The sequence below is a fragment of the Lissotriton vulgaris genome, chromosome 4_1 (assembly GCF_964263255.1).
Source record: "Lissotriton vulgaris chromosome 4_1, aLisVul1.2, whole genome shotgun sequence".
In the NCBI taxonomy this organism is placed as follows: Eukaryota; Metazoa; Chordata; class Amphibia; order Caudata; family Salamandridae; genus Lissotriton; species Lissotriton vulgaris.
The window spans coordinates 1,487,999,992-1,488,023,551 of NC_141691.1; positions in this window are offsets into that span (position 1 = coordinate 1,487,999,992).

The window sequence follows — 23,560 nt, forward strand, 5'->3', positions numbered from 1 at the left end:
GGTCATCCAGGAGGCACACAAGAGCATGGAAGATGAAGTCCACTCAAGCTCAGTGAAACAGGTTAGTTGATGAAGAGGCTTCAAATACCGGTACACTAACTTGTAGCTCAGCCCAGAATGCTGAAGATGACGGAGTCAATCTGTCCAAACAACCTCATCGACACGGTCAGTTATAGAGGGGACAGACTTGTCGACAGAACTTTTCGATGCGTCCGACTCTGTCAATACGAGTCGGTCGTGGTAACCAATGCGGTTACCGTGCGATGAAGAGATGCAGTGACATGATGCACAGTGGTTTGGTTGCAAGGTGTTCTACGAGGGATGCTGAGGACAATTTAGGCCGCGAGGGAACGCAGAACCACCGCCCGAGTTGCTGAGCCTTTTAAAGTCCGGGAGAGCCCAGGTTCAGCAGACCGGTTGATCTTGTTGCGGTGCCTGCGGATGCAGGGGAGTGACTCCTTCACTCCAATGGAGATTCCTTTGGATGTCTTTAGATGTCCACAGGCCCAGGAAGGAGCCTGTGTGGAGCACGGGCATCGATGGTGCAGCAGGTTTGCAGGACAACGAGGTAAGAAGCAGACAGAGTCTTTTAAGTTGCAGTCTTCGTCCCAAAGCAAAGGATGATGCAATCAGTCGGGCACGGTCAGCACAACTCAGCCAGGATGCCCAGACAGTTAAAGTTGAAGTGGAGTTGTAGTTGAATCGAATCCCACAACAAATCTAGGGACCCACCTACAGGTAAGCCCTTGAGTACCCTTAAATAAAAGAGTTGGGACAATTTTGAGTTCCCTCCCAGGGGAGGAGTGTGACAGTGGGGAGGATACTCCCATGTTCTTTGTCCAGGTTTGCACCAGAGCATGACCAACGGCTCCCTGAGCTGGTTTGAACTGGACTATGAAAGGAGGGCACCAAGTGTGCTCCTCTTGCAGACTGAGTGGTGCTGGCAAGCGCCCCCTCCTAGCCCCAATACACTAAACCTTGTCTGGGAGGTGGTCACACCTCCCTGTGACAGGATACCTATTGTTCTGCCTTCCCCTGCTCGAGCTTGGCTCAGCAGCAGGAGGGCAGAATCATGTCTCTAGTTGGCAGCATCCATGTTGTGCTGACTGGGTCTAGAAGACTGGTACCAGGAGCACTGAGGGCCTCCTGGAGGAGCTTTCAGTGCATGGAATCATACTTCCCACCGAGTTTACAGTGTGGGGTTATGATTCCAACATGTTCAATACCAAACATGACAGGGTTCGTTACAGCCAGTTGAGAGATGGTCATTGCTTAATGACACATGACCACTCTATGTATTATAGTGGCTGATGCACTTACAACCCGGAAGAATAGACTCCAAAGGTTGTAGGGGTGTCCTGCTCATACAGGGGCACCCTCACACTTAGACCGAGCACTCTGCCTTTAGGATTGAAATGGCTTGTTCTAGTGGTGACTTATAGGTTTTAAGTGCAGTGACCGGAGATACCTATATCTGTTGTAAGTGGTGCTAGCACCAGCTTACACAGGCTGCAATTGCAGGCCTGTAGTTACTGTTTGAGTGGTCTCCCATGGGGGCATAACACATGCTTCAGCCCATGGGGAACCCCTTGTGTCCCTATGCCCTTGGCACCTCTAGGCCTTTGACCATACAGTAGGATCTTATAAGGATACACCTGTATCCAATCGAGGATGTACCTAAGTACTTACCATAACCAATTTAGGGGAAAAGCACAGAGAGTACGGTCCTGGTAAGCAAGAATCCAGTCAGACTAGTCAGAGACAGCATAACATCAGGCAAAAAGTAGGGGTAACCATAGAAGCAGATCCTACATTCCTACAATCACCATATTTAGAATGGGCTATGAAAGTGGTTTTGGGTGAAAAGTTGGCTACTATCATCAATTGATTCCAAATGCTGGAGCAGGAATCATATCTCAGTTAAAGAATCTCGATTTACCATCTATGTTTGCTGGTTGCATGGATCTTTATCATTGTTTTAGAGAAGATCAGGAGCTATGCACCACATATATTATCACAATCACTATTCTATGTTCAGTCAATAAAGAGAGTTGGTATGAGTAAAAGGGTTTGATTAGTCAGATCTTTTTAGTAAATAATCTTTATTAGGATACAAGTTACATTTATCTAGTTTACCCAATAGAATCTTATTAGAAGTCAATAATAAATCGGTAAGCAAAAATTGCAATAGTTGGGCTACTCTAGGGTCACGCACTATTATAAACATCACATTCTGCAGCTTTTGCAACATATCGCTTCTTCCGTCTCCAGTCAGCCAATCAGTGTTCAATGCTTTCATGGGAACAGGATCTTTCCTCTTATTCTTACCGGAATAGATTCGTCCATAGACAGAAATGTTAGGTCTGAAACTATGTTGTGTCAATTCTAAGTTCATATGGGTAATTTTCTCATTCAGAATTACTTTCCCATGTTTAAACTACATTTCTGATATTCTAATATAACAATTCTGTGCATTAGCTAACAAAGATCTATGTAGAAGTCTAACCATGTATATTAACAATTTGTTTTTTAGCACAACAACCGTTGATTAAAAAAAGTTAATAAGATAAAGTTCATGTTGTAAATGCTGTATCTGACATAACGTGTATTTGTAAAGTGCACATTCACTCAAGGATATATATTGGAACTGAACAACAAATGTTTATAGTTGCCCTAGCCAATGGTACTAATTTTTTGACCTCAGAAAGATGGAAGACTGAGTGGTCTCCCAGGTAAGCATGAGCGGATTTTGCGGATTGGCAATCCGCGAATTTTGCGGATTTGCGGATTCGCAATCCGCAAAATCCGCGAATTCCCGCGAATTTGCGGATTTTTTTTTTTTTTGTGTTCGCCCGTGTTTCTGCCAGTTCGCGAGGGTTTTTACAATTTCGCAATTTGCGAACTTACCTGTCGGGTCGCAAGTTTTGCGAACTTGTTGTTTCTACGTGTCCAGCCTGTTTGGGACACTCTTCTTCATCACTGCCACTCTCTGTCACCACTGCCACTCTCTGACTACTCATGCCACCCTCTGGCCCACCCATGCCACCCTCTGTTTCATCACTACACCCTCTGGTTGTCCAGTGTACATTATTTTCGGCAAAGCAAAGCACACCTTCCCTGCCTCAAGTGACCTGAATTAATTTGGGGCTGATTAATGTGTCACAGAATATTTTTTTAGCTGGCACCTGCTTCCTTAGTGCGCCCTGATTAGTGATCTTTTGCACTTGCTAAGTGCTTTCATTGTTGCAAAATTAGTTACAACACCTGCCCTGCCCCAACTGACAATAATGAATTAGGGGCTGATTAATGGATTTTAACTTCCAGCCTGGCTCCTGCTTGTCTCCCTTAGCTGTAATTCAGGACCTTTGTGGCATATGTGTAACTATTCTGAGGTTCAGAGCAGGGTCACATAATAGTTTCAACTGGCAACTGAACTCTGGAGGGGCCCCTCAGGAAGCACTGCAGGAAATGGCTACTAATGATGTGCCTGAACTTTTGAACCTGGTAAGTAGTTACTTTCAGTTTTGCCAAGATCGTATTTCTGCAATTTCGCACTTATTCGCGGGGCGCGAACTCACGCTAACAGTGCGAGCAGTGCGAGCAAAATCCGCTGCTCGCGGATTTGCGGATTTTGCGGGAAATTCGCAAATCTCGCGGATTGCGGATTTCCCGAAAATCCGCAAAATCCGCGAGCGGAACGGATTTTCCGCCCACGATTACTCCCAGGGCTTTGAACCTGTGACCATGAAATCAAATACAGGCCCCTACAGAAGGCACATTAATCCACTAAGCTACCAGACGCTGCTGCCTCTACGTCTGAACTTTTACATTTCTTCATGGAACAATACAAACTAATCATGAGTTGACAGTGAACTTTGTGTAAATAGAAACATTTTGTGGAAATATAGGAAAACATTTTAGCAACTGTTATTTAGGATGAAATACTAGGTTCATGGAAAGGTCAAGAAATAAACATTTTATGCACGTCAAATCAGCTTTTCAGGCAGTGTTACTTGTCCCAATAGTGGTCTAGTATGTTTAAATATGATTGCATGCTACAATTGATGCATTTTACACACATTGTATTTTTATTAAAGATTTGCACAATAAACTGCACGTTTATTTTAACTATATTATTTTTTCTATTTTATAAAAAAACGCACCCACACAAATTTGTCCTAATTGTGAAGCCTTTACTGAAGCTCACTCACAGAGACTCAAAGGATCTGGAGCCATTTGATATTGAATGCATGAACGTCTTCCAAGGAGGGCAAAACACGAATAGTACAACTTATGTATCAAATTAATTTCTAAATCTGAATATTATAATGTATTATACTTTGTATGTCAAATCTTTTTTAAAAGCTATCTATCCAAATGCAACATCTCATATCTCTAACACAATATTAACCAAAAAAGAAAAATTCCATATCGCATTCCAATATATGACATGTAAATTCATTAACACACTATAAAGTCTTTGAAGTTCGATGTCTCCAGACAACACTTGTTTTGCTGGTGTCCCCTCTTATTCTCAGCTATCATTCTACAAAGGTCTCCTAAATTTCCTTTTTCAAAAATCGAGGGGTAATGCAAGTCTGCCTCTTAATCATATAATTTCCTAATCCTTCATATGTGTACAATTATCTATTCATTTCGCCTATCCAGTTAATAGGGAAATCAGTAATATGTTGTATCTCTTCATAGTCCGTAATAATACCCAAAAAGTGCGACAAGAAGTAAACATTTTCAAATGATTTCTAATGGTTTGCCGAGGTCCGACTTGTATCTGATCAATTGTCCCCGGAACAAGTTTCCATGACATATCTCCTTTCACCATACACTGAGCTCTAAGGAGACACTTCAAAAACGTCCTTTGTAGACTGACAGCCCTGAAGAAGTAGGGACACCCACAAAACACATATTGGTGTAAACATCAAACTTCAAAGGCTGTATTGTGTGTTACTGAATTTACATGCCATAAATTGCACTATGATATAGATGTTTCCTTATTCAGTTCATATTATATTGGATATCTGAGATTTTGAACTGATAGATGCTTTTAAAAACGATTTTTTTTAAATTTCTCATAAGTGAATAAATTATTCCATATAATATTCTGATTTTAAATTAATTTGATTAATTTGAAACTTAGATTGGTACTATTCATGCTTTGTCCTCCCTAAAAAAACTGTAGTTTCTGTGCTAAAGTCTGTGTCTCTGGCTTAAATGTACCTAGGCCTGCGTTAGGCCCCAAAGCCATACTGTTTAAAATGGAGGCTGAATAACGTTATTCATTCTCTGTTTATATTTCTCATTTGACATTACTTGCGCAAGATGTGAAATGTTTATTTCTGCATTACATATTGTTCTCGATAAACTTCCTAGAGCAAGCCATTTGCTACATCTCATGATTCTTCCAGCTAACACACTGTATGGCGCATGTGAGTGAGCTGGGGGGCATATTATCAAGAACGGCGTTAAAAACTATTGCCGGTTTAGCAGCAGAAAACTGCCGCTAAAGCGGCGATAATGGGCTTGATAATATGCCCTGGAGAATTCCAATAGAAGTCCAATTTCTGGTGTGAACATAGGCTTCTATTGGAATTCTCCAGAGCTTATTATCAAGCCCATTATAGCGGTTTTAGCAGCAGTTTTCTACCGTTAAACGGGCGATAATGTTAACGCCGTTCTTGCTAATATGCCCCTACATGTCTCTTTTATGTACTAACCCCACCATCTTTCACATCATTTTATCTGTAACCGCTCCTTATAGTGAATGTATCTATCATACATACCACACTATTCCCTTGCTACTGTCAGTATGATAAGTCACTGCCTGTGACAAATTTATACATTTTTAAACGTCCTGGATTTACACTGACTCCTCCCAGAAATGCGTGTGGTGCTCACCTGTTTCAGCAATGCATTGCTTGTCATTTCCCTTCCACTTGGAGATGCCTTGCAAGCTCCTCTCCCACTACCCTTTGTTGTAAAGAACTCTTTCAATCTTCAGGTCCTATCGGCTTTACATTATAAACTTTAAAATAAAATAAGCTACTAAGACCAGCAAATTCCTGCATATTTTCAGTGCATAGTTAGCCATTTAGCAACCGAGCTGGATGTTTTCATCATTCATCATAACTGCAGTATTTCCAGACATTTTCCCAGAAATTCTTCACCATGTTACCCTTCAATTGACAGCCATGAATGAATGGCTTATGTCACAGGGCTTATGTTCAAAGCTGGCTTTGTCAAGTGAGGCTCATCTCGGCTCTCACAGCACCCTAGGACAGCAAGAATGGGTTACGAGGGTCAATGTGTAACAAAGGAAAATATCTCCCGCCTTCTCTCTGATACAGCACAGTAGTCAGAGATGGTTTGGCCACTTATCTGAGCCCTTATTGCTCAACCATTTATTTAACTGAAGCAAATACAAAAACCCACCTGTAGAGAAAATGTAATATATTTCTATCGCAAAACCTTGACGGGGTTCTTCAAAGAAGAGGTTTGAATGGTCTCCTAAAAGTTTGAAACTTGATGCCTCGAGTGTCAGAAATTGGGAATAGATCCCAAATATGGTTATATATCAATAAAATGTTCAATGTTTTGTTTGGAAAGGTTGACGGCTTACTACGAAGCAACAACGACCAGACTGTTTCTACTTAGCTGCAATATTTTTCTTTGGCACGCTTGTTATATCAAAAATATTCTAATAATAAGAATTATCGTACAGTAATTAGAATTTTGACTCATTAACCCCTATACATTGCATTTTCTTTGATGCAAAGTAGAGAACCTTTTTTAGATTCACTATATGCATGAAGCCGAGGCCCTGTTAGGTAAACTGAGGAAAAACAAATACAATCATTTTTGCCAAACCCCATGTCACATTTAATATATCCAGGATTATGTCAGTTTTATTGGTTTGTCCCTTCAAACATTTCTAAAGCAATACTGTGGCAAACGTTCTGTAGGCTCTTCAGCAGATCGAACATTCATCTTTAGCATTCCTGGAGTTGCCTATTTAGTAATTAATTTAAAGTTGTCTATTTATTATTTAATTTAATGTTTTATGGCAGAGCACTGAAGATCAAAAATCAAAATCTATTTTAGATGTCAGCGTAAATCTAAATAAAGAATGGTAAGAGTATGCTTTTTTTCTCTGTGGCTTGTACGTGTTTATATTCATTCACCAACAGCATTGTATCAGCTCGAGATGTCTGGAAGAAAAATATGGTATTTTTTGGACAGACGAGAACTAGCACTATCATGAAAATAACTTTGCTCAGAAGAAAGTTAAAAATGGTCTGAAAGTGTATTTTTAGATTCTGTGTTACAAATGAGAGTTGTATTGAAGGCAGAGATATGTTCAGGCAAGATAAGAACACTGCAGGCTGAATTCTGAAAATACAATAAAATGTCTTCGTGAAATGCAGCACAGATTATTTTTCTTCTTTTTTTTGTAGAATGCATTCCAGGAAAGTTTAAGAATACAAATGCCAGCATTCGCCCGCTTCAAAAACACTCTTGAGAGGTAAGCATGGAAGATATATATGTTGATGTATTTATTTCAAATGCTGGGAGACTGGCAAATAAATTGAGTTCACCCTTGAATGCATGTTTCACTGATATCGAACAGACATTTGTAGTCTTCGTTTTAAACAAATACGGTTGGATGATTAATTCACTGTTGTCAAACATATGACATAAGATACATTTGTCAAAGAGTTCAATATTACGGGATCTATACACAGCAACAGCTGTCATATTAATATTTGTTCTGTGCTGCATAGTGTTACTGTGCAATCTTGGACCTCCTTATTGATCGCGAATTCAGCAACGTGTACCAGGTTTTGGACTGTAAAAACAACAGGCAGCCTATTAGATAGAATCTGAAGTTGCAGAAAAGTATATGTGTTTATGCAAACTAAGGCCTAGCTGCATCATTCAAAATAAGCAAAGTTTGGTTTTGGCACTGTGGTAGAATTGCTATTGTGGGATTGATGGCAGTAGCAGCTGATTATGGTGAAGGAGAAAACCGAGATAATGACGTGCCTGTATATATATTGTTGTCACTTCTGGTCTTCTAGGAACGTATAGGCAATCTTAGGAATTCTGAGAATGAATAGTCAAATTTAACATGTACCAATAGCTGATGCTTTCTATTGCCTGTATATTCAAACAAAGTAACGAAAGTTAAATTTATTTAAAAGAAAAGTGAAACCAGGTTTGCTTCGTTCTATTGCGTTGGTGAGGGGTGACCTATTCTATTAGTAGTTAGTGAGAAGGACTCAACAATGTGTCTGCATACTTAAAATACATCTTTTGGACACGAGATGTAAACAATGACATTAGAACATTCACAATTGCCTGAAAAGGCAGGCTAAAGTAAGCTCCTAGCATTGCCATGCATTGTTGGCACTAATCACTAATTGCCAGGCTAAGGTTAATCTTGGATAGTCTTAATAGTCAAATAAATCCGGTGATGTTGCTCATGAGACAATCCGACCTTAATTGAGGAGCACACGATAAGGAAATAATAGTTAAATATTACGTAGATTATATAATCTATTATTTACCATCCCTACTGCCAGCGACGGTGGGTCCTGAGTCAAAGAAGATCCATACATTTTTCGCCTCGGTTACAGGCGCAGGTGGCCAAAGCTACTTAGCTCTAGCAGGACAATGATCACCTAATTTCCTCAGTTTTCGATGCTAAAAAGGTTTGCTCCAATGGGTATTGTTCAAGGGAACAGGGCTAATTTCCTTAAAAGTTAGATATATAAAGTGCTCATCCCAGTAGTCCTCATAATCCAAAGAGCAAGTCTGTGATAGTCACTGCTGGTGCTCTGCCAGTCAAAAAGGGTAAGATCTTACTTGGGAATTATGTGTACATAAATGTTTTGCAGTCAGTGCACAAGACTAGCTTGTCTGACTGTGTTGCAGGCTACAGATGGACTCATAAGAGTCAAGGCCTTTGCATTCCTACTATCCACTTCCAAACTAATGTCAGCCATGGCACCAAACTGTTAGGAAATATGTAGAAAGCTGAATATATGTCAGTGCTAGTGCAGTCTGTAGGGTCTAATGACAGCCAGCTTCTTTGCAAGCACCAGGTTTCAGGTGATAGTTACAATATTGTTAGAATTATGGTCTCAATAAAAACTGAAAGTATTTCGCATACCTTTACTTTCTGAATTCTCTACAATACTCATACACATTATATTAGAAATTGGGTGTCTGCTTGGCAGAGGTATGCACACCGACCAAGCTGGAAACACAATCCTAGTCAGGGTAAGTCCCAAACACACCCTAAATTAACCTGTGCTCACTCCCTAGTAGTTTGGCACAGAGGAGTCACGCAGTGTGTAAAATGTTTCTGCAACACTTTAAACAGTGAAAGAGTGAAAACACCACACAAAATATAACACACAAGGTTTAATAAATATTTTATTATTATTTTGCCCAAGAGGTACAGTACAAACATAGACATACAATTAATACTTGAGGACCACATTTTCCATGTAAATAGAATACAAATTCATATTATCCAATGCATTTTAGAAAGCAATAGATCATCAATTCATCTTTAAAATTAATATCACACAGGCCTATTTAATATTTACACATCAGTATGAAATTAATTTAAGTCAACTTCGGCTATCATTCACAGCTTCCTTCCAACTATAAATCTGTTCCCATATACGCCTGCCAAGTTTTTTCCCTCTTTTGCCCTTTCTTTCATAAATCCCTCTCTTCAGATTACATATAGCTAACTTAGCTAGACATTCCTGAAAGGATGGGGCTGATTGGTCCAGGCAGGCAGAGGTGATAATAATACGTAATGCAGCTATAGCAAGAAACTAAAAAATAATCAATTGAATTTTGCCTTCCGCTCGGTTGAATCCCCAAGAGTATTAAAGCTGGATCTAGGATTACTTGAATATTCAAAGTTTGGTCCATAACATTTTCTGTTGCTTTTATTAAATTTACCATCTGGGGGCAAGTCAAGAACTTATGAATTGAATCAGCTTCAGAGCTATCACACCGGGCCACCTAACTCCCTCCTGTCCACCCCACTGCGCTATTGTTGCAGGCGTATGGTTCAACCACTAAATCGTTTTGAAATGCTGAGTCTGCAGTCCCGCTGAACATAAGATACTTTGAAACATTTCTAGAGACTCAGAAGAGCCAGTCTGACCTATTCCCAGTTGATCCGCCCACTTTTTCTCGTATTTATCCAGGTCATCCGATTTAAATATTTTCAGTACGACATACATTTTCCTAATAGTGCAGTTCGCTCCCGCTCTTATAACATCTATAATTACCGATCTCTGAAAGCCGCAAGACCCCCCCATTTTCCCTTTAAGAAAGCTCCGGAGCTGCACATACTAAAAAAAATGTCTTATATTAATCCCATGCCCCTGCTGGATATTACTAAACATCTGCATGCCGTCTGGGCCCATCAGATCCCCAGCACCTGAAGCCCCTTCCCCTCCTACTCTAGCATAATTGTATCAGAGATAATATCAGGCAGTGATGGATTTCTACATAGCTGTGCATAGTAATTAAACCTGCCAAGACCTATTTTTTTTTTCATGCAGCCAGATCTTATGTGAGGCCAACAGGGTCTTAAATTTTGTTTTTTTATAATAGCTAGGTTCAGTAACTTTCATAAAACAATTAATTGCATCCTCACCTATTAGCAGTTCGTAAACATCTGGAGTGCCTAAGTTGTCCCAGGGGTCACCCACAGCCCTCCCGACCAGACTACACATATATTGAAATGCCAAAGTCCATTACTACATCTTGAAATCTGGGACTGCCCACCTTCCTCTCTCCTTAGGCAATGACAGATATCTTATATCTTAAAGCGTGCCTTTGTTTTACCATGGGCCCATATAAACCTGTTCACAATGTGCTCAAGCATATTAAATCAGTGCTTCTCAAACTCTAGCAGTATTGCCCAAATGAGATAGAATATTTTGGGGAGGAAAACTATATTTACCACATTGCTATGGCCAACCAGTGTCATATGAAGATTATTCAATCTATCAACATCTTTTTTGGCTTTCCCTATAATTGGTTCAATATTCTTTTTCACTAGTTTTCCCAGATCTGGAGTAATTTCAGTACCTAGGTAAACAGCTGAGTCGGCCACCCTGGGACCTTCTAGTTTATTTTGGACTATCAGCGTCTTCTGGCTATTTAGTGAATACCCAGAAAGTACTCCAAAATCTTAAGCCTCTTCTTCTATTGCGACCATTGTGTCTTGGGGGTTAGGGATGACCACAGCGACATCATCCGTGTAAGCCAAAATGTTGGTCTCCAACCCATGATACAGCATAGGACTAATACTAATTGAGGCAATAAATTATCCCCGGTGCCGTATACCCTACATTCACTTTGTTCAGAGCCTTTGGAGCTTTGTATAAAGCCTGAATGGCCTTAATGTAATTGTTCCCAGTCCTGAACCATTTCATCACATCCCAAACGTAGTCCAGGAGACCTTATCATCCATTTTTTCAGCATCCATGAGTATTAAAGCCATAGGGTCCCCTGAGACCTCTGCTGCATCAAATAGGTTCATAACTCTTCGGGCGTGTTCTGTACTGCCCCTTCCGGAAATAAAACCATGTTGGCAGGGATGGACACTTTTCCCTGTTATTTGATTCAGACAGGTTGCCAAGGCCTTTGAATGCATTTCGATGTCGCTGGTCATCAGCGTTATTGGCCTGTATGAGCCCGGTTCTCTAGGTGGTTTACCCTTTTTTAAGAACACAATCATATCTGCCCCAGCCCGTGAATTGGGGGTTGAGTCACCTTGCTGGGCTTGACCAATATTAGCCACCAGGTCCCGTCCATTAGCCTCAAGAAATGTTTTATAAAACTCTAATGGGATTAGATCCGGTCCAGCAGCTTTCCCGGCCAGGAGACTCCCTAAAGCTCCATATATCTCCTCATGGGTCAGCACTATATCAAGTGCCTCTCTATCTTCGGTATTCTTGATTTAATATCTATTCCCCTCATTGTTTTTCCCTGTACAGATCTTCGTAAAATTGGTGAAAAACTTTCTGGATACCTAATGAGCCCTCTATTAACTTTTCCGCCTCTGTCCATTATATGTCTAATTTTCCCGGTTGGATTTTTTTGCCAGAGTCGTACTGCCAGAGTGGGCCCCACCCTTTCCCTAAACTAGTAGCACAGTTCCCTTCTTGACAGAAATGTTTTGGCAGCCTTGCTTGCAGCGAAATCCCCTATTTCCGCTTTTGCTATTGCCAGCCCCAATATGGCCAGTGGTTTACTCATTCGTATCGCACTAGAAAGCTCCTTCTCCACATCTATGAATACCTTACATGATGCTTTCCTCCGTTGACCCTTCCTCTTCTGCCAACCCAAGCTAATATCAGTGACTCCCCCCTCACCCCAGCTTTGAACACATCCCAGACAATCCCAGGTCTAGCACTTCCTCTATTAATCTCCCAGAAACTCTTGATTCCTTCATTCATATGAGTTACGTATTCTGGATCTTTTAAAAGACCAAGCTCAAAAGTCCAGCCTTTCTCTCGTCTTTCCGCCCCTCCCCAGGTGAATGTTAAAACTAGGGGATTATGATCTGAGATTATCCGAGGGTGCTTTTCTATCCTACATCTTGATTTTAAGGAGTAAGACAAGAAGACATTGTCTAATCTGGTAGCAATCTTATGAGGTGCAGAAAAGAATGTGCATCCAGGGTAAGCAGGATATAGCGGAGTCCAGATGTCTATAAGCGTGTTATTTTTAACCAGATTGGTAAGTGCCCCATAAACGCTTTTCTTTCTGCCTGAGCAGCTCTCCTCTGCCCCAAAGAACCCCCTAAGCTGTTGATATTAAAATCCCCACAGATGATAACTGGGATGCTAATTCAACATCCAGGAATCTAAGACTTCGGAACTCATTGCTTAATATTAGTCATCTTGCCCTGCGCGATCCCTACATCATCTTGTCTTTTGTTTTTTTCTTTTAGCCCTTTGGTTTCAACTCTTTGAACCTTCAATTTTGAATGCACCCTGTATTGATTCCTTGTGTTCCCTATATTCATCCTCAAGTAATGTACCGTACTGTGCAGTACTGTGACCTCCCTCCCAAACTGCTCTGCTTGTCCCACCCAACCCCCCTTTCCCACACAGGCAAATAGGTCAAGCATGACCTATGCGTGACCGCTGTAGCTCCCACTTGAGCCACTGCCGACTCCCCCGATCACCCAAACTCCAAATACATTCCGGATACACCCCCTGTAGCTCTTTTATGCCTTTTAATCTTAAAAAAGTAAGAAGTAGAGAAAGAACAGCAAAAAAGAAAAAAGAGAAAATATATTTATATTTTAAGGAGGTAGGAAGGCTGGTCGTCCCCTGCAGTGGAGATTGAGATAGAAATATCAGCCATACAGCACGCAAAGGCCAGTTCCTTAAATTAACCTCAATTTAAATCCTACCACCGAAGAAAAAAAAACAAAAAAAGGTTACACCCCTGCTGCCCCCTTTGGTCCCTTAAACTCAGACATGTATTCCTGTGCCTTAATCTCAGAAAAGAACATGCGCACCCTCCCTTTTACAATAACCTTGAGCTGAGCAGGGAATAAAAAATAGGCTTCACACCCAATCCCTTGACAGGGGGTTATCAGATGTCGAAAACTCCATCTCCTCTCAACAGTTGTATGCCAAAAAACATATGGGCCTCGTATGTTCGTTTTGCTTCTGGTTGTGCTCTATCCAGAATTACCTGCGGAAGAAGAAAGCTGCAGAATGGCTCTCGGATGCTCCCCCTGTCTCCCATCACTACTTTTCCTTTGGTTAAAGGAAAGCGGTGTGCTAGCAGAACCTCAATGTCCCAATTCCACTGGGCCAGGTCTGAGAATGTTCCCTTCAGAAGTTTAACTACAAAGGACATAATGTTCTAACCTTTTCTGCAATGCCCAGCAGTCTCACATTATTCCTGCGCTGGCGGTTCTCGAAATCCTCGAGTTTCCACATCACATCTTTGGACTGTCTTTCTTGTTTCTTTGTAGTTTTACCATTTCCTCTTTCAAAGTGACACTTCTTTCTTCAACATGTGTGACCCTTTCAGCCACATTGGAGCACAGTTTAACTTTTTGAAATGATCCTTGCAACTTCTTGGTTGATTGGTGTGCCCTCCGACTTTCTAATCTCGCCTCACCCTGCATCTGCTTTAAAGTGGAATATACTAATTCTAGTGATGGTGAGGCAGGGAGGGCAGAAGGAGCCTTTGGATGTCCCATCTTCTCCGGTATAACTAATTCCCCTTCCTCCAGATACGTTTTTTTTTTTTTAAAAACCTTTATTGAACATTTGCAATCAAATACAAACAAGGGCCTTCAACCCCCAGGGCTGGCCGCTAATCATAGGATCACAATGCACAAATCGTACCGGTTGCAAAAGTAATTCGATTTAAATGCAGGATAGGAGGTTTTCATTTTTAAATATTAAGTGGAAAAGTCGGGTATCGCACAGTGTCTCGGATCACAGAAAAGGGCGAGCCAAGAAGCAACGTGTCCAAAAGAAACTCGCTATCTACTGAGTCAACAGAGTGAGACATGAGTCATCAGGATAAACTAGCGCATTCTGTTCGTCGACTCCATCAGTACTGACCGCCCCAGAGCACCAAAACCCCGAACAATCAAGGTACAGGTATAGAGATCAGGATGCAAGAAAGCCGAACCCACTACACTAACCCGAAAAAGAAAAGAAAAAAAAAGACAAGAAAAAGAGAAGGAAGAGAAGAGGCCATAGAACAAAAACAAAAACGAACACCCACCCCCACACCCCCCCACCCTGCACCCCTGCTGATGACTACGGCCACCCCCCTCGCAGCGTGCCTGTCGCCCAATAATGGAACCCGAAATATAGAAGAGAGAAAGAAAAAAAGGCAAAAGACCCTACTTGTGAGGGAAATCGGAGGAGGGCATGTTTCTACGGACTCCCGGTCTCCTTCCCCCGTCATGACCAACCCCGCCCCGGACTCCGTTAGACCAGAAAAGACACAATCCCGTTAAACCTATGCGACAGTGAGAGACTCCAATAACAATCTCAACCCTGGCCCCGTCTATCAAATGCACTAAAGTCATTGGTTAAAGAAGGGCATTTCCACGAAGCTGAAAAAAGTGCAGCAGTTCTCGATATGGATGATTGATGAAAACGGTGCCCCTCCCCGTCTCCGAAGCCAAGTTGCAACCCAGTCGCCATCTTGAGAGACCGACAGGGGAGGGGAGTCAACAAGGTCCAAAACAGCAAAGGACAGAAAATAGTCAGTTGCAGAATGGGGATATCTTGTAAATGTTCCAGGGGATACACAATTGGGGGTTTCAACGACTCCATAGGGCGATCGGGCACAGTACAATCAGGCAGATCCAGTATAGTAGGAGCAAACACCGCTTCCAGCACCGGGTCAAAGCAAGTCTCCGAGAAAGATGTTAAAATGCAGGCTGATTGCCGAGGCGTGGGTGTCAAGCCAGGGTCCGCTCTCAGAACTGTGAAGCCATCAGTCGCAGACAACAAACTGCAAATCCGGACTGCAATGGTTCCCCTGAGTGCCATAAGTGCCTCCAGCACCGTTCGCAATGACGGGCCAGTTCGTGCCTGCTCCGCTAGCTGCGTTTCTTCCTCCAGCATGGTGGTCCCCACGGAGTGGCGCCTTCTCCGGGGCAAAATTAGACGGAGCAGGAGTAAGCCGTGAGGGACTGAAGTTTAGCAGTCAATAATACGCAGTGAGGCACCGACCCGGGGGGATCGACAAAGCGATTGCCGAACCCCCGATCAGGGACCCCCGCGACACATCGGCATGCGTCACTCGTCTCCTCACCTACTGTTGAAACACCAGGCAGTTGGCGGTAGCATATCAATCAAAAGTCCGAATGTTCCGGAGAGCGGACCCTACCACATACAGCAGTCCGTTGTTGTTCAACTCTGACCCGGCAGAGCCTGCACTTGAGACCCCGGCGTCCCCGCTGGATTAGGCCTCACACAACCATCGACGTATCTCCGCTCCACGACTGCGGAGAAACTCCGGGACTGCACCACTGGAAAGCAGGGCAGATCACACACACGGATCCGGTGCGGGAAACCAGGATAGTCAACAGGATATCAGACCGAAAGACGGAGGTCGGCGGAGCCGGGAGACTATGCGGCCATCTTGGTTGGTGACGTAACTCCTCCCCCCTCCAGATACGTTTGAGTTGTTGCAGAGTAGTCCCATTGAAGTTTCCTTGCAGTATCATTCTTAGAAGGGCTCTTAGGAGGGCTGGTACTAGATTTAGACTTAGATCTCTGTTTCTGGGATAAGGTCCTCAAGCGTTGGATCTTTTGAGTAGTTGAGGAGTCCCCAAAGGAATCATTAGATTCAGACCCTAAAGATGTATTCACATCGCTTGTGGAAGAATTGTCTGTATCATCATTTAAAGACAAGAATGTATCCCCTCTGGAGACTGTAAGGCTATTGAATTTAAGCCTACACCCCCTCTTTCCCCTCTAGCCTCACTCAGAGCTAGTTCACCGAGTTCCAACAGTTCAATTTTTAAGTTATTTTCTGCACAAGCCTGAGCCGCTGAGTCAATCCAGCTCCCATTAGAGTCACCACCTTCAGTGCCAATTTACTGTATAATTACTACCGCTTCCTTGTTAGAGGATACCCACGCATCCCCCACAAAGTTGCTTTGATTACCTTGTGGAATACTCTGTGGTATCGGTGGTACCTGCAGTACCTGCAATACTTATCCAGGTTGCACACATGCTCCCAGGGCAGTCTTAGAACACTCCTCCTCCTCCTCCGGTGCCTCCCGCACCAGTTTGGGTCGTTGAGCTACCTCTTCAGATGGGTCGGAGCCTGGGGGGCCGGTTTGCACATGCTGGACTCTTCCAAGCATGTATTATTATTATTTCCAGATGCCGCCATTGTAGCCGCAAAAGCCTCTGCAACTGCAGGCTGGCGCATCCCATTCTCATTGCTTGCTGCACGCCGTCCGGTCTGACCATCAGCTCCGCCCTCCCGAGACTTTCCCGTGTTTTCCTCAGTCTCCGTTTTCCTTGATGGGGCACCTCGGCGATTTTGCCCCGGCCTCTTCATCGCCACCTGATCTCCTTCGGCGGTTCCTTCACGACTACATCTTTTGTTGACCTGGTTGTTTTAGGCACCATCAGAGCCCCACAGATTGGGCACCCTGAGTCGTAGGCAACTCCAGACTCCCACTGTGTTTCAAAATCTGTCGAATGTATCCTCAGCCCTCGACTTGAACCACGACTCGAACCTCGTCTCCGCATCCAAGTGAGCAGTCGCTCTATCAGGTATGTGCTCAGCGACATGTCTTCAGGGTTTACTGGCTTAAATCAATCTATCAGGCTGATCAAGGGAGAGACCACACACAGCGGCTCTCACAGAGGTCAGTCAGCGGCTATCTTGCCTCACCCAAAATAGAACTTAATTTATTGAACAAAACAAGACCAAAATGTCAAAAATATCTATGTTAGACCTGGCTTTTCGAGTTGGTTTATCCTCAGACTTTTTGCTTTTTCACCTCCTGTTTTGGACCCTGTTTTTGTTAGTTTTATGCCTCTAGGCGCTTTATCACTGCTGATCAGTGCTAAAGTGCATAGGCTCTCTGTGTAAATTGTGATTATGGATTGGTGTTTCCATTATTGGCTTATTTGACTTACTACTTAGGGGCACATGTATTAAGCTAATTACCGGTTGCAAATGGACTGATTCGCAAATTGGCCTCTTTGCGACCTGTAATTAGCCTAATGGGATGCATCGAGCCCAAAGCCATTCGCAAAATAGGTAATCACATAATTTGCGATTACCTATTTTGCGAATGCAGTAAGGGAATCCATTTTGCGAATCCCTAAATGCAATGCAAGAAGCATTCTCAGAATGCGACTTTGCACTAAGGAATCACAAATTACCATCAACTTCAAGTGGATGGTAATTTGCAATTTCTCAGAAAAATGCACAAAATTGCATTTTTCTAAGTGCCATGTGGCCACATGTGCACATATGCCAATTTTGGGGGTGCATCAGGGTGGCCTTTTGGCCCCTGGCATCCTTGAAATTGTATTTGCAATTTGTGATTACCTATTTGGTAACCGCAAATTGCTAAAGGTTTCCCATGCATTCTAATGGGCCTCTTGGCCCATAGGAATGAATGGGAAACCATTCCATAATAGTGAATCGCAATTTGTGATTCGCTATTATGAAATGTGTTTTGCAATCGCAATTTTTTTAGCAAAACCTACATGCATAGGCAATTGCGATTCCTTAATAGCGATTCCTTAATAATCGCTATTAAGGAATCACAATTGCTTAGCTTGATGCATGTGCCCCTAAGTCCCTAATACAGGGCAATGCGTGTGCCCAGGGCCTGTAAGTCAAATGCTGCCAGTAGGCCTGCAGCACTGATTGTTCCACCCACGCAAGCCGCCTTTCAATGGGGTATCAGACCTGCCACTGAAGTGTCTACGCTCAGTCTCTACTGCCATGTCGATGTGGCAAGTGCACCCAGTTGCTAGGCCCTAACCTTTCCTTTTCTGACATGTGAGTCACCCCTAATGTAGGCCAATGGTACCCCTGTTGGCAGGGTGCAGTGTATATCAAAGGTGGGACATCTTCTGATGTGTGTAACATGTCCTGATAGTCAACTACAGGGAATTTGATTATTCACAATTGAAAAGCTATTTGTCCCATAGGATAGAATGGGAGTTTATTTATAACATCTTAAAAGTGCACATGGGAACAAAATACGAAAGTGGGATCTGGCATGCCTGATCTCAGGACATTAGGATGCATATTTTAGTAAGGATGACTTTTATATTCTGGGTTTGAGAATACCACTTTTAGAAAGTGACTATTTTCTTGCTTAGCCATCCAGTGTGCCTCTGCTAGGTTTGTGTATTGACTGTCTGGTTTTGGAGTGACGGGCTGGGGATGTGCATTTACTGTAGACAGCCACTGGGGAGGTTAAGGTGTGTCCTACCTTTCCTGGATGAGTCAGGGTTGGGCTGAATAGACCTGGGCTGCATTTAGATTAGCGAGAGGAGGTTTCCTTTCACCTGAACATCACAGACTCATACCAACAGGATTGGCCGCAACAGGAAAGGTACTGTTGACGAGTTTGTCTACATTTTAGCTGGCCCTTACCGACACGGTCGGCTGGAACTTTTAAACTCTGTTGTTTTCACCATTGCAGTATCCTCGGACTGAGCGATCAACTCAGAAGAACTGTGTTTTTCAGCTGTTCTTGCAAATTGAAGGTTATCTTGCAAATAAAATATTTTTACAGTATTGTATGTAGGGTTTTTGTCGTTTGTGGTCTTGTTGGTTTAGATAAGGTTTTGCTTATTTTTTAAACTGTTGTGGTGTTCATTTGTAGTGTTTTCACTGAGTTACTGTATGCATGCACAAATGCTTTACACACTGCCTCTAAGATAAGCCTGTCTGCTCGTGCCAGGCTACCAAGGGAGGAGCAGGGGTTATTTCAGAAGTGTATCCCCCTTACCATGATTAGGAAGAAGGGTCCCCACTTGGAAAAAGGTGCAAACCATTGCCAACTAGAGACCCCGATTTTTAACAATCTAAATATTAGACCTGAGTTAGGAATTTTTAAAGAATAAACTGAAATGTAGAGCTTTAAAGCGTAAGGCGCCAACTGGGGCAGTCTGGTCATGCTAGACTGGGTGAAATCAAAATGTTCAGGCCGGCCATAAGGGAGCAGAGGTCAGATACAGGGACCTGCCTTGGTTCACTGCGAAAGTACCTTGGTTGCGTTGTTGACGACAAGATGCGGGACACAGATGGAGCGATGCGTCATCCTCAGAGACAGAATGCAGGTATAGATGAAGCGATGTGTTGTCATGCATCCTCACAGGGAAGTGCTACCGCAGTCCCAAGTCACACAACAACGAAGATCCGTTGAGAATGGAGTTGATGCACCGCATAGTTGGCGATTCGTTGGAGTCAATCCTCGCAGACAAGAAGGGTAGCAGGCAGGTCTGCACAGCAGAGCAGGAGGCCAGAAGAGTAGCAGTCCAGAAAAGTGGCAGTCTTTTACACAGCACATTAATCTTTCTTCCTAGCAGAGGATCCACAGGTCCAGAGATTTACTGAAGTGGTGGAGTCTAAGGTCAAGTACTGATACCAAGTTGTGCCTTTGAAGTAAGGGAGACTTCAAAGAGATGCCTTTGAAATGTACAGAGGCCCTGCCCTGGCCCCAGACTCCCTACAAGGGGGTATGCAGCCCTTTGCATGAGGCTGTGGTCAGCTCCTGCCTCCCATCCTGCTCAGGACGGCCCATCATGATGTGGATGACCCATTAAGTGACAACATAGCTCCTTTTTGTGTGTGACGATCTAGAGGGAATGCACAAAGCCCACTGTCACCCACACCTGATGTGAATTCAGATACAGGCAGCAGGCACCAAATGACTAAAGTAAGAAAATGCCAACTTTCTAAACGTGGCAATTTCAGAGCTGTAATTTAAAACCCGACTTCACCATAAGTTATAATTTCAAATTGTGATTCTAGAAACCCCACGCACGCTTGGGAGTCCATTCTCTTCCTAATTGGAAAGTACACTTATAAAATGAAATAAGGTAATCTCAATGTAATCTTATGGGAGAGATAGGCCTTTCTGTAATGAAAACAGATGTAAGATTTTTTCACTACTAGGATATATAAAACTAAAAAGGTTCATGTCCTACATTTTAAATACACTGCACCCTGCACTTAGGCAGTCCAAGGTTCTAACTTAAAGTTGACTTATATATACTAAAAAGGAAGGTTTCGGCCTGGCAAGAGGGAGAACTTGCCAGGTCAACATGGCAATTAAAACTACACACACAAGTTCTGCAGTTGCAGGCCTGAGGCATGTTTAAAAAGGACTGTAGGCTCACAAGTAGCATTTAAATTAAAGGCCCTTGGCACATGTAGTGCACTTAACTGGGGACTTAACTTAAGGTTTAGGTGTGAGAGTGCAAGCACTTTAGCACTAGATAGCAGTGGTAAAATGTACAGGGTCCTAAAGCCAACAAAAACACATTCATCAAAAAGGGGAGGAGGAAGACAAAAGGATTGGGATTGACCCTGCAGAAAGGGCCATTTCCAACACATTGTTTATGACAAGTCTGTCTCCATACTTCTCTTTGTATAGTTTTATTTTCTACCTCCATGTACTAAATTTACAAAACAACACAATTGGCATTTGGTGCTTATGTTAATTGAAGAGTAAATAACCTTGATACATTTCAATACATTTCACCTTCTCTGAGGGCATCCTAATTTTAATGTAAATTATTAAGCATATAGTAGTGATGGAGCGGGGATAAATACACCTCAGTCATGGAGTAAAGTCAGCAAATATTACACTCCAGTGGTCATATGGACCTTTAATTGTTGACTTGAAGCTTTCTGAAAATACATTTCAGTTTTGTGGAACTGGTGTAGCTTCATGACAACCAAGAAACAGTTTATGTACCTTAAAGGTTTTTTTTAGGAAAATGTCCAAGCATAGGTAAGCTAATTAGCAAAGATTTAGGAAATATGTGTATGTATGTATTGGCATTTATATAGCGCACTACTTACCCGTAGGGTCCCAAGGCGCTTCGACCGCTGCAAAACCCTTCCTGGCTTCCCTGAGAGATGGTCCCTTAATGGGTATCTCCAGGGTGAGACCAGGCATCCCCGGCGGTCTGGTGGGGCCGTTAGTGAAGATGAGGCAAGCTAATGCCCAGAGTTGCCGAGTGTGATCGCTGATCAGAGTGGGCACCGAGGCGAGAGAATTATCGAGTCCGCTGACCCTGGTCCAGAAACCTGCCGCGCCGGGAATCGAACCCTGGTCCCGGGCCGTCCTCTGCTCTCGGGTCTGCCGCCTCTAACCAGTGAGCCACACTACTTCACTATATAACAATACAGCAAAACTGTAAAATGTTCCAGTATTGTAAGTCTCAGTATAATGAAATACCGTATAGAAACAGTCACTATATAAATGAAACAGATCTTCCCAATCAAATTCGACATAAAGAAACTTTCCCAACCTATTTTAAGCTTCGCAAATAAACAGAGGATTTCTAAAGAAGGAGCATAGTAGGTGCCATCATAGTTTCGATCCTCAATTTAAGTTTGGATAAATGGAAGAGTGTTCAGCGTGAAACTTTCTACTCTGGGAAACCTAGCAGGGTGAGGGATCTGTTCTCTCTCAAAGTCAGAATGAATGTCTGATCTAACTAGCTGTGAAACACCAATTAAAATCACAAGTGAAGGTTCCATATAATCCATATTTCATTCAGACCCTCACGAGCCAAACCCATAACAGCATTTGAGGGAAGTCAGCATACCCCATAAATTCTCATCTTCACACAATTAGGCACTCATCTACTGTCCTTATATGTTGTATCTTCCTGGCACGGCGGGTACAGAAGGCCCCTTTCTTGGTCATCCTCACCTCTACCAACAACCTATTTATCTCCGGCCTCACTATCAATCTAATAAAAAAAAAAAAATCCTTTTCTCTGTCTGAGGAAGAACCCGATAGCACACCTATTTAGGAAAGAAAACAGAATACTGCTAGCATTTAAAGCAAACATGTTCAGCTAGGGTCTAATGTCAAGCTCAGTTTACTCAAAAAACGAAATGGATGCACATTACAATATTATTAACCACTGGCAACTCAAGCAACGAGCATAAGTAGTAAATATGGTTACATTTGTTTATTGATCAACCTAATACAACTATACATGAACTCTTAATGATTAATCATCATCAATTTAACTTTATTTCGGTTTGTTTATGAGCCATAAAATAAAAGTAATGATTAATATGACTACATTCTATGAATATTTGAGTACTGCACAAAAGTAATGAAGTTAAACACACATCAAGTTATATAGGTTGTATAGGTTCACATATAAATGTATATCCATTACATATAAAGGTTGGAGCCTAAAATTAAGTTGCTCCAGTAGCCGTGATCTTTGTCTGGAATTTATCCATTATGTATGCCCAATCTGATGCATCTGGCCATGCCCTTTAAAGTATTGATCAGTTATTTCCCAGGGAGAATTTGTCTCAGATATATTTGAATGTAAGTGTTATTTTGTTTTATAATTGAATTGAGTATTAATAGTAAATAAATCATTCAATGTTCTAATGTGTATCAGATGAAGCTAGTAGAGTAGTTACAATTGGATCTAACATTTATTATGTGATCAGTTTTATGATTTCGGCCAGTAACCTTCATCAATTTTGGGAAACCAATATTGCATTTCAGGAAAGTATCTGTTCTCTGTACTTTTTAGGTTCTCCCAAGGGAGCCTTGTGATTAAAATTCTTTATTAGATTTGACTTTGAGTTCATGAAATAGTCTAGAGAAGTCTAGAGAGCGTCATGAGTAGTTGTGCATTAAGACATATGTTTGACATCAGGCTTGAGAGAAGTGGTCACGGGACAGCTCAGGTTCAGACCCTGGTTAGCAATATGATATTTTTTACATGATTACACTTGTACTATATATTACTGC